Here is a 12,324-nt window from a genome sequence, read left to right on the forward strand (position 1 = left end):
TTTTTAGAATCTAAAACTTCGAGGTCTAGTTATCACACCGCGCTACGGCTCCCGGGTTCGAATCCCGATTTGTGCTAGGGTATCCCTAGTGAGAGTCCTTTCATAAATGTCGTTATATTATCAGTCTTCCTCATCTCCGCGGATATACAAAGTGTCCCAAAATAATGTTTACATTTTTTTAACGTTAATAACAGCAAGCATAAACTTTTTTGTGTGTGTCACCTGCCTTAAAGTTATAGATGTTGAAAATGACACCCATTGGCAACAATAGCTACATTGACTCCAACGCAGAACAGATCGACAAACAGCAGATATGGTTTCCACGGGAAAAGAAGCACAGGTAGTCTCAATCAAAAGTCTCATGTCATCCATTGTCTGTGACATTGTGGCGTTCACATCGACCTTCACAATTCACCTCAGGTAGAAATCTTACGGTGTTAAATCTTACGTCTCTCGAAGGAAAAATTGTTTCCCATTTCCATGTTTTTAACACTAATGCCTGTCACCTGACGGGCTGTGATGGAACTGAAATCAACAAAATGCCTACACGCGCTCACACACACTCAATGTAGACATTGTAGCTTCAAATACAAAAAGTCCAGCCATTTTTAATAGTTCTTCTGTTATTAATATTCAAATAGTGTAAACATTATTTTGGGACACCCTGTAGTGCTGATAGCTGTACAACGGAAATTTATCATTCACACCAAACGGAGTGTTTCGTTCCACCAGGTCTGAGTATTTACTTTCTTTGCACCACACGTTGTACCCTCTCGCTAATAACCTGCCTCTTAACTCTTTAAAAATAGTCTACTAATGAATGTTAATGTAACACCCAATAGGATCGTCTTGTTAGTTAAGAAAACTCCTTATTGCTCTACCTTGTAAGTATGTTGGGCATAAACAGCCACATGTAAAGCTGTAAGTCCAATAAAACTTTGTTAAGTTGAGTTGGATATCTAGAAGCTTGAGAACACAAGTGATGCATGTGAAGTTAGCACCTAATAAAACCAGTTATACATCGCATGTGAAGTTAGCACCCGATAGAACTATCAGAGCGGAAATTCAACGCGGCCTTCGTGGAAAAGTGTTCAAATGCAATGGCGCAAAGCTATGATGTCTTTGACAGAATGTTGCAGTTAGGGTCGAACGAGTGTACATAACACCGTCGTACGCAGAACGGAATTAATTACGTTCGCCGGAAAATATATTTCTCCCTCAGGCCTGTGTGTAAACGTGGAAAATGCCATCGACAAACGGATATTCTGAAAATGGCTGTATTTGCTCAATCTACGCCTGTTCTCCAACACCACAATATATTGCCAACTGCGGTTGTGTTTGAAATACGAATTTTTGAATAGGCTACCCCTTTTGTAAGTTTCCACAGATACCTTTGTTTTACTGTAACAATACATAGCCTGGTGCAAATTCTCAGTAATGTGCCTGTAAAAAGTGTAGGAAGCATTTTCGAGGAAAAGCGGACAAACAACATTTTCTGAATGTAATTGATGTGCTGATTCCGAATATTTTGTTTGCCACTCTCGATTTTGAAGTTATGTGCTTCAAATCGCTACAAAACAAAATGGCGGCCATACGAAATGAGATCCAAATAACTTTTGAAGGAGCAGAAAGAAAACAGTGATCTTGGTGTCAAACATTATGTTTTTGGGCTTGCTAAATCCAAATATTATGTTTTCTAATCTGGAATTTTAAGTTATGTGCTCCAAATCGCTAAAAAACAAAATGGCGGCCATACGAAATGAGGTAAGGTTTATAAACTGATTATTGGCAATGGATGCTATTTTTTACGGAAATATAACATACTGATGAATACTCTATGGAATTAACTTTTTTATGTGTAGAATATATTTTCTATCTCACTTTTTCTCTATTCTTTCTTAGTCACTTCTCTTCTTTATAGTGTCCTTCTCTGTATTTTTCTACCTCCCGTTTTCTCTGGTTCCTACTTCTGTATTTTATCTCTATATGCCTTTCTTCTTTTCTTCCTTATTTACCATTAATTTAATTTCTTTCTAATCTTTCCGTGTTTTCCATCCCATCCATTCCCTGACTTTCCTTGGCCTTCATTTTCCTTCCTTCTCTTCCCCTCGGCTTCATTCTCCCTTCATGTTATGTCCTTGGGCTTAATTTTCCCTCCCTTTCCTCTCCTTGGGCTTCATTTTCCTTTCCTTTCCTTGGACTATTTTCCATAATTTCTTGTCCTTAGGCTTAATTTTCTTTTATTTTCGTTTACTTTCCTGTCTTTTGAACTTAATTTTGTCTTACTTTGCTGTCCTTGGGTTTCATTTGCCACTTCTCGATTTCTTTTTCTTCTCTCTCGGCTTTGCTTGTTTATTCCTATTTCTCTCTGTCAATGTTTCTCTTTTTGTGTCTGGGTTCTTGAATTCTTTTCGATTCTCTCATTCTGCTCTGTTTGCTTCATTAACCTCCTTTGAAACTTTCCTTCTTATGATGACACGTGACGTCACTATCTCCCATTCAAGCACTTATCTTTTCGATTTCGTCCCGTCCCCTCCTTTGAAAATATTGTTGGCGCCATTTTGAAATTGTTCGCCATTTTGATTTCCTGCTCAATGACGTCACGGTAACGCGAAGCTTTGATCCACTGCCGCCAGAGGGCAAGATCCCACCGCTCACTTTAAGTTGAAGTTACGGCCTTCCGTTGTTTCATCAAGTGAAACATTTCCATGGTGATATCATTTCCGGGTAGTGTGACGTGAAGATATGCACTCCGTCACCTTTCACCGAGATGAAAACAAGAGATTTATAAAGAGAGGAAACCGGGCACGGAAATCCTTTTGGGGACAAAAGAAAATTGAGAATAGTTTGCGTGTAGTTGATTGCAGTTCGTGAGCCTGGCGCAAGATGTCACTAGAAGATAGCGTCTGGTAATTTGCATGCTAAAATTGCATCTTTTAAGTGTGTTGTTTCTCTCTTTGTTCTATTTACCTTACACTTTTCGATTCGTATTTCACTACCTTTAAAAGCTTTATATATAATGCTGTCTCAAAACTGTTGGATATAGACGCAGTGTTATGCACTGTTACAAAGCAGTTTAAAATAGATTAATATTGTGCAATTCTGACCTGTGTTAAATTGAAGATGGAAACGCGATCTTCTCGTCTGAATGGCAAGCCTATGAAATTACATTTTTCTTCTTTTGGGGGTCTGAAAGTTATATTGTTACTGTAAAAAGTTATTTAACGGTGAAATCTTATTTTCAGCACTATATTTTCATTTTAAATGTGTGGAACCATTACTTTTTAGAGAGAACTTTTGTAATCACAAGAAGTTTTTGTCTTAAAAATAAAAAAAAAGCAAAGGTACATAAATTTAAGTCGAACCACCAACTCGAAAGTTACAAACTTGAAAAACTAGTTTTCAATATGACGGCTCAAAGGGCTTTCCACAGATGTCTACAACTCTTAAAATCATAAATTAGCCGTAGATAAGTTTCACTCGTTTCGCGACAGTACCTAGCCAAAGTTACTCATTGCTAAAAGTAACTGGTTGCAGTTACTCACCTCAAAACGTACCTAGTTAGTTACTTTCTTTAAAAGTTAATTTGTGGCAGTTACTCATTTGGAAACCTACAGGGTGTTTCAGTCGCTCTCGACCTCCGAGTTTCGTTTATAAATATCAATCTATTGGTCATGATTCCGTGCTCGTAGCGAACACCGGATGGAAAGGATTTGTAGGCGCGTGCTGTTAGCGAACACACAAACTTGCCCTGTCTTGTTTGTCCTTGAAAGTGGTCAACATGCAAGTGTTGCCAGTCATAACTTATAATCATTTTAGTTTGAAATTGGCTAAGTGAAGGATCCTCAATAATTTAGGTTAATTACATGAAAGTTTTTGTTAAAATATTTATATATTTCATCTTCCTTAAAATCAAATTTTGCATAGGAAATGTAAATGTTAACGAACTTAAGTTAATTTTTGTACAAAGGACAACTTCCTAAGACACTTGTAAATGTTATTATCAATTTTAGGTTTGGCTAGCTATGTTTAGTTCTCATAATAATTTTTCATTGTATTTATGCTAATAGAACCTAACCTAACAGGCCTAACCTAACCTTGTAGCATTCCTCGTCTGACGTCAGAACACAAGATAGCAAAACTGTTGTGACAAGGAAGATCCGATTGTAGAATGATCAGTGGTGAGTCAGGTCAGGTCAAGAGGCATCAGCCACTCCACGCAAGTTGACATCACTGATAACACTTGCATGATGACCAGTTTGAAGGACAAATAATTGATTGATTTGGTGTTTTAAGTCCACTTTATGCACTGTACGGCTAATCGGGACTAGACCTACAGTTTGAAGTGGGATCCGAACCACTATGTGCCTCCACTTGGTATCGAACCCGGGACATCTTGATTACAAGGCGACGACGCTACCACTGCGCCATGGGGGAGGTCCTCAATGACAAATTAGACTGGACAAGTATGCGTGTTCGCTAACGGCACGCACCTGCAAATCCATCCGTAACTGTGTTCGCTAAGAGCACGTGTTCGATACGAGCACGTTCGCTAACAGAACGGCACCATTGGTCATTACGTAATGAAATATGTTGCGGACATGCGAAAATTAAAGGCCGAGAGAGAGTGAAGCACCCTGCATTTAGTTACAGTTTAAGTTTACTCGAAAACTGTAACTGTTACTTGTGTTTTACACGCATAATACGTATACACGTAGACATTAGTCTCCCATAAAGAAAACATAAGTGCTAAGATAAATATTACAGGATTGGTCTCGCAGAATACAAACATCTAATTATCCTTTTCCCCTCTTACTTTTCTGCAGATCCAACACAGGCTCCGCTTGAAGAAAACCGCCTGTTCATGTCGAGGAAAACGTTTTTGGGTTGGAAATTGGACCTGCTGAGAGTGACGAGAAACCTCTGACGGCATCACGTGAGTACACACATAATGACTTTCTTTACAATGTATAGGGTGTCCAACAAAGTCTGTCCTTGATTTAGTAATCATTATAGCTACTTTGATATGTTTGTAACCGACTGTGGCGAGATTCTTTGTGGTTCACGTGCGTTAATTAAGGAACAGAAGGGAACATCAAGACTGAGATGACTGGATGATGATGTTGATGATTTTAGAACAATAAATAAAGGTTGTATCATAATAGGGTAAACAACTTTAAGAATTTATTTCGACTATATGGAATAGGACAATGATATGTGTCGTGCATCAATCAGTAACACTTAGAGCTTCTAATGGCTACAAATGTTCAATGTGGCTTCCACCTGTTATGCAACACACATCGCATCGAAATTCTAGATCTTGCAACCCACCAAAGCAAGAGCGTTTCTTATTGTCTCCTTTAGCTGTTGCGCATTCTGCGGCATAGGTGCCACATAGTCTTTCACAAAAGCCCCAAGTGTAAGGTCTGGCGAACTTTCAGACACAGCCTGCTTTTCCTGCACCTGTGAAAGTCGCCATTTTCTTTAAAACTGCACCAGCGCCACAACAAAAGTCTTGCGCATGAAAGCAAAACTTGAACATTTTCTCATTGTTGTGTTTCAGATATTTTTTTAATAATAAACTTGGTAAGTTGTTTGCTCTGTAATGTTACACGCTGTATTACAAGCAGGCGAATCAGGGAATGAGGATTGTAGATTGTGTAGGAGGACGAAATACACTAAGGATTGTACTAACAACCGCCCTCCCTCCACACACACACACACACACACACAGAGTATTAGAAAACGTTGAAGGATAATGTAATAAGAAGGAAGGGTGGTTAACTTTGGAGGAGGGTGAGCCTCTCCAAGAGCTATAGCATAGTACGGCCGACGTTATAATCGGTGTCCAATAGCATCAGAGGGCGGGACATTTTCAAGAACGTGGTAACCCGATTGGCTGTTTCGAGCGCCTTCCGTGACGTGCAGGAAAGGCAACCCCGTCAGTGACCAATCACGTCGCGTACTTCCCCTAGTGACGCAACAGCCTGGCTGAAAGGGGAGGGGACACACCGGAAACTGCAACGCCTCCGACACAGAGAGATATTACTAGAAAGAGAAATAGTGGAGAAGGAAAGATTGTGATAGAAAGAATGGCGTAGACGTTACGTCCTCGCCTTGTTATAAAGGTAACCGACGGTTTCGGGTTCGAATCCAGGCGTGTTCTTTGCTGGTGTCCCGTCATCATATTACCCACATCCTCATTTACACGATTTTCCAAATGTGGCAAAAAATCGAAGTAAAATGAACCAAATCAATCGCGAGAATTCTTGTTTGAATCACGTCGCAGGAAAGCTATACACTGTCCTGGGAATCTTTGGAGAAAGCGATGGAAAGCATGTCTCTGTACAAGTGGTGACTCCAGAGGGCTCGACCAATGAACACGTCAGAGGGAACGAGATTGCGTGGATGGGGGAAAGCGACTACAATTATACCAAACTTCGCAGCAGCGTGTACTACTTGGCTCCGCCCTTCTTGCGCGGCGTTGCCCTACATATTACCGGGATAGAGTATACAATTTCTACAGAGCATTCCCTGACATTCGCTACGAGGCTCGGCGGCAAGCGGCCCGGCATCAGCGCTTGTCTTTCCCGGTAAACGGGTCAGCGACAGTCGCTTATATTAAACTCGTACAAAAGTTTAGAGTAACAGGGTCAGTTCTGAATAAAAGTGGAAAGAAAAATGGGGGAATGAAGTATACATAGACAATCCGCACACCATCCGTGAGTTAAAAGAGAGTATTGTTCGAGAAATCGGGAGAATTACAGTAGACGAACTTGCACGTGTAAATGCCAATTTCCTTCGGAGATGCCAGGATTGTGTTGCAGCAGAGGGACATCATTTTTCAACACCTTCTGTAGTCAAGGTTAGTACACAATATTAAAACTGTAATTTTAATAGCCGACTCTAGCGACTGTCGCGGACCCGTTCACCGGAAAAGACAAGCGCTGATGCCGGGCAGCTTGCCGCCGAGTCTCGTAGCGAATGTCAAGGAATGCTCTGTATTACAAGCTTTCCAATTCCATCCTATTCTTCCTGTTGGCCCTCCCCCCGCAGAAAGCGTACAACAAAAACAAAGTGAATCCTGATATTTATAACTATGTGGTGGCTTTATTCGCACAAGAATAATTAAAAATCATAACATCTCCATTATTACATATCTATACAAACTCCCACATTTTACACGAGTGTATGGGAGGTTCCCATCACACAGGTCATTAAGCAATCCTTTATGGAACCATAAACCACGGATTTACAAAGAGACATTACTTTCTGATTCATTACGATTGAAAATTGGTACCGATGAACGTTAGTGTGAGGGACCTTTTTTATGCAGGTCTACCCTGGGAAATAAGTTGGATCGATATTTTCGCGAAAATTAATCCCGTTTCACGAGATCCGCATGCTCGTTTCTGCTCGTGTGGGTCTCAAAAAGCTGCCAGCCGGCAATTTTTACGGCGATATAAGCAAAGTTTTCGTCAATGTTCGTCACTAAACCTGCAAAACTGTTTTTTTTACAGAGCAGCCGTATATCCTCGTTCCTGTCATTCACTTAAAAAATGCAGCTTCGAGCGCGAACGGCAACTCTGAACCACACAAGAATCGTAAACAAGAGTTCCAATTACAAAACTGAGTCCTTTCGTGAATTGGTTACAGGTGTAGAAACTTGATCCGCTAATGTTTTGCAGCAACTGCTTGCTTCTCGGATGAACATACAGGTGTCGCCACTTGGCGACAGAATTACACAGAGGGAAATAGAATAGACAAAAGTAATTAGAGAAGGTTATACGTAGAAAGACAATAAGTAACAAATATACAAATTTATATTTAAACACAAACACATGTGCATATTTTAAAATTAAAATTCAATGCTGCAACTTTATCCTATCTTGTGAGTGAAAATATAAAATTGTCACTTGTATAAAAATTCCGCAACCGCAACACAAAAAAACAATTGATTTTTCCTTTAACTGTTACATTTCTACCTCAACTCCACTAATTTATTTGTTTTATTAAAGATTTAGTTAAATTTTATTTATTTACCTAATTATATAACTTAATTCATTTTGTTTAGGAATTATGATTCTATTAGTATATTTAATTGGTGTCGCGAAAGTTCCGCTCAGTGAAATATCCGCTCACATTTCCAAGATCTAATGACCCTCCCCAACCCTAAAAAGAAATAAAATATTCATGTATTATATTTATTTAATATTTGATTCCCATCACACCTTTCCCAGGCGGTGGATTGGCTAAATAATCTATAAAAACTTCGTCATTATTTTCTTGCCTGAAAGCTTTGTTATTTTTTAAATTCCTGTAAGTGACAGGGGCAAATGTAAATTACTAGCTCACCTGATGTAAACTCTTCTCTACTTCGAGGCGCGCTTCATCCAAGGCTCCACATGAATGTTCAGTGACACTTAACACTTCACTATCCCTTCTTTTCATTGCCCCGGCAGGCCCCCGTGGCGGTGTGATTAACACATAGCGCTGCGACGCCAGGGGTCTCGGGTTCGAATCCCAGCCTGGGCATGGATGTTTGTGAGTGTCCATTCTTCAATTTCATCATATCATCACTCATTTTCATCTTCACAAATTAGCCAAAAGTGGCACAAGAAGTGAAGTAAAATAAAGCAATTCAATCAATCAATCAACTTTTCATTGCCCCATGACACTTCTTCGATTGCTCCCGGAGACATTGCCAAGTAGTAAGGTTGTTTGCTGTACTCCTGTACAGTGGGATCCATGAGTATTACCGTGCAAATTGTCCATGACTATTTTCATTAACTTTTCTCTTACATCCTATGTGTTTTTAAGCGATGGATTCTTATGTATGCTGGAGCAGAAGTTGTCAACAGCATGTTTTGAGTTTTCTTTCAATTCTTGAAGCTTTTATTGGGTCAAATAAAGTGCACGAACATGGTGATGGACAATTTGCACCGTAATACTCATGGATCCCACTTTTCAAGGCGGAATTTTAACCAGGTTCTTTAAATAATTTATTTTTCATAATTTCAATATTCACAGAAATTAAAATATATTTCTTATTAAGCAGAGGCTGTGTTTCTCCTGTCCCACCCGTGACACAAAATTGTTCATTTCTGGCTACAAATCTGGGAAAATATTTTAAGGGTAGTTATGTATGCAAGTTGTGTGCCCTAACTTGCAGAACCACCTTCAGAGGTGCCCGTATTGTTGAAATAGTACAGAAACAGGTATTTTCGACACAGAAAGGAACGTTTCCGCAAAATATCGGGAAACGTTGCCAATGACGTGTCCAGGGGAAGGGAGGTTAAGTGTACGTATGAATAGGTGGTAAAACATACCGTGGGAGGTTAAGTGTACGTATGAATAGGTGGTAAAACATACCGTTACGAAATGTCTAAAAGCACACCCAAATCCGAGAGATGGCGTCAGTAGCAAAGTTAAGAATTTATCTCACTCTCGAAGAATTTAAAACCATTATTTTGGAGCAGAAACTTAAGTTAATGATGGTGTTCATTTCAGTGAATTTCAGTTTCACATTAGTAATGCAGTGGATATGTTGTCTGATATAACTATCATATATGCTGGAAGTTACGCGAAAGAATGTTGTGCGGATGGCTACTTGATGTAAATGGTCGGACAGTAGCATTGTCTGAACGTTCATGTTGTACGATAATTGAATGAGTTGTTGAAAGGATTCGCAAAGGAACGCCCGTGCTCAGACCGGAACCTCGATACGGATCCCTCTGTGGTGATGTTTGAGTCGATCCCTCAAAGCGCTCGAGCATCAACGCGGCGGAATAGAATTTTCTGGAGCCTGGCGCGAGGGTAAACCCTCTCAGTAAGGGACCTTTCAAGCGCGCGCTTTTCAAACTTGTCGCGAAGTACAAAGAAAATATCAACGGACAATATCATTAAATTTATTTGCTAAGCGCTGATTTTCATTTGTATGTTCCATTTCGGACACGGAAAGGTTCCAATTAATCAGAATATTTTCACTTCAATATATTTGTTAATGAAAATTGCTGCTCAAACTAAATTGACCGTAGCGTCAACTTCCAAATTTGATCGCTCACTGCCACTATCGTAGAATCATTTCATGTTATCGCAGTGTAACTCAAACATGTCATCTTTCCAGGTGGTAGCCAGCTTGGGCTGCAAGTCGCATTTTGGTTCTAACTCGAGAAATACCAACGCGTTAAAATTCAAATTTGGAGGCTGCTTTGGGGCCAGTCCCTTCTCATCTGCTTTGATTTCTCACCAGCACTGGTTTCTGTTATCGATGGTAAATCCTGATCGAAAGGCCATCTTTCCAGGTGGTTGCCGGCTTGGGCGGCAAACTTCAGGGGAATATCTCCCGGTACAATATAATTGACGCCAGGGCCCGCAGGTTGAGAAATACTGTTCCAGATAATTATTTGCTAAGGGTCCCGTGTATTTTACTATCAGAGCGTTCAAACTTCTGCGCTACGCAACTGCGCAAGAGGATTTCAAATGCAGCGACATTGATCTGAAAATTGCAACAAAGATTTACTGCCCCTTCTTCCCCTTAGCTACGCACTTTTCTTGCTAATTTATGCAACATCGAGTAGCTAAGCGAAAAAAGAAACATGAGCACGTCGCCCATTGGTGCAGCTTATCGCGTAGCAGCCCTATCAGCATTCAGATCGTGAAGTATGTAGGGTGCCACGTGTGGAAGAGGTAAACGACCACCACGCTCAAAGATAAGTGACGCAGGGAGTTTATTTTCAAAGGACGTGCGAATTTCGATAAAGGTGTGCACACTGCATGGTGTGCATATTCAAAGAGCTAAGATTAGATGGGCGATAATTCTAGGTGAACTATATAGGGTTATATTTTACTTGATTACGTGCAATATGTACGCTGTGTGTTGAGGGAGAATGTTTGCATTCTTTGTGCAAAAGATGCTGTTTACTATCGGTATTATATGAATTAGTTTTACTATATTTAGGCCTTCTCGATGGCGCAGTGGTAGCGTCGTCGCCTTTTAATCAAGGGGTCCCGGGTTCGATACCCGGTGAAGGCACAAGTGGTTCGGATCCCATTTTAAACTATATCTCCAGTCCCGATTAGCCTTACTGTGCATAAAGTGGACTTAAAACACTAAATAAATAAATCAATCTTTAATACAGCTTTTGAGTTTATCCTTCAGCTCTCTTCAGTGGCCTCCCCCATGGCGCAGTGGTAGCGTCATTGCCTTGTAATCGAGGGGTCCCGGGTTCGATACCTGGTGGAGGCACAAGTGGTTCGGATCCCACTTTAAACTGTAGGTCCAGTCCCGATTAGTGTTACTGTGCATAAAGTGGACTTAAAGCAGCAACACCAACAACAAATAAAATCTTCATATGTAACATTATGTATACGGATAATCAAAAAATCCGAATTTGATGATGGATATGTAGAAAATTCGTACACTGAAATACGAACATGACGTATAAAAGAATATATGTATAGCCCGTAAAACGGATAAATGATAGGGTGAAGTCCTGTAATACGGCCATGTAAATTTTCTTTCCACAATACATGCTAAACTATAATCGAAAATACCTTGAATGTAGGTTTAATATGAAAGGCAATACACTAAATAATAAATCAGGAAAAAATGTTTATGTTGAACGTTTTCTACACACACAAATATTAATATTTTCACAAAAATAGTAAATTGGCCATTTTACAAAACAGTCCTTCAATATGGCCAAGGTATTACATGTGATGTTCTGAATGAGTACTACAGTCTTTACACACGAAAGTGTCTCCATTATCAGCATGTGAACATTCCTCGTGACACCAGTTTCCACAGCGTGTACAAGAAACCCATATTTCACCTCCATGATCATCGCTGTAAAACCTGTTACAGTAAGTGCACTGTGAATCGTTATCTCCATCTTTTGATTTTTGTTGGGTAACTCTTTCGATCCCTTTCTGCTTTCTGTTACTCTTTTTCTTTAATTTATCCACTTTCTTCTCTGACATCTTCCTTATGTGGTCTGGTGACGTCAGGACTGCTGCTCTTTGGCATCTTGCTGTAGCTCTCTTTCTGGGTATTGAAGGAATAGGGCATAACTGGCCATTATACAAGACTAGACTATATAACAATACACAGTTCCGTTTGTGGCTCATAGATGGCAGCACCTGTTGCCTTCACACAGTGCCTTTGTATACTAAAATGAGCACATGTTACCGACACAGCACGCTACCGTTTGCAACACATATCTAACACTAATATAAATAACCAAAAAAAACAATATGGCTGTTCTTTAATCACCTTCAGACACAGTTGTTTCATTAAAACACGAGTACGGCTGAACAAAGCAC

The 12,324-nt window shown here is 39.9% G+C and overlaps 1 protein-coding gene across 1 annotated transcript in view; it reads left to right on the forward strand.

Moving 5' to 3' along the window:
• Positions 1-4,881: 4,881 nt before the first annotated feature.
• The window catches only part of LOC145980451 (uncharacterized), a 359,637-nt gene continuing 352,194 nt past the window's right edge, over positions 4,882-12,324 (forward strand). Inside the window, exon 1 of the mRNA XM_083113549.1 lies at positions 4,882-4,936. The gene's annotated coding sequence lies outside the window, so the exon portion shown is untranslated. The remainder of the gene's footprint in view (positions 4,937-12,324) is intronic.

The sequence above is a fragment of the Lepisma saccharinum genome, chromosome 27 (genome assembly GCF_977018435.1).
Source record: "Lepisma saccharinum chromosome 27, izLepSacc3.1, whole genome shotgun sequence".
Taxonomy (NCBI): Eukaryota; Metazoa; Arthropoda; class Insecta; order Zygentoma; family Lepismatidae; genus Lepisma; species Lepisma saccharinum.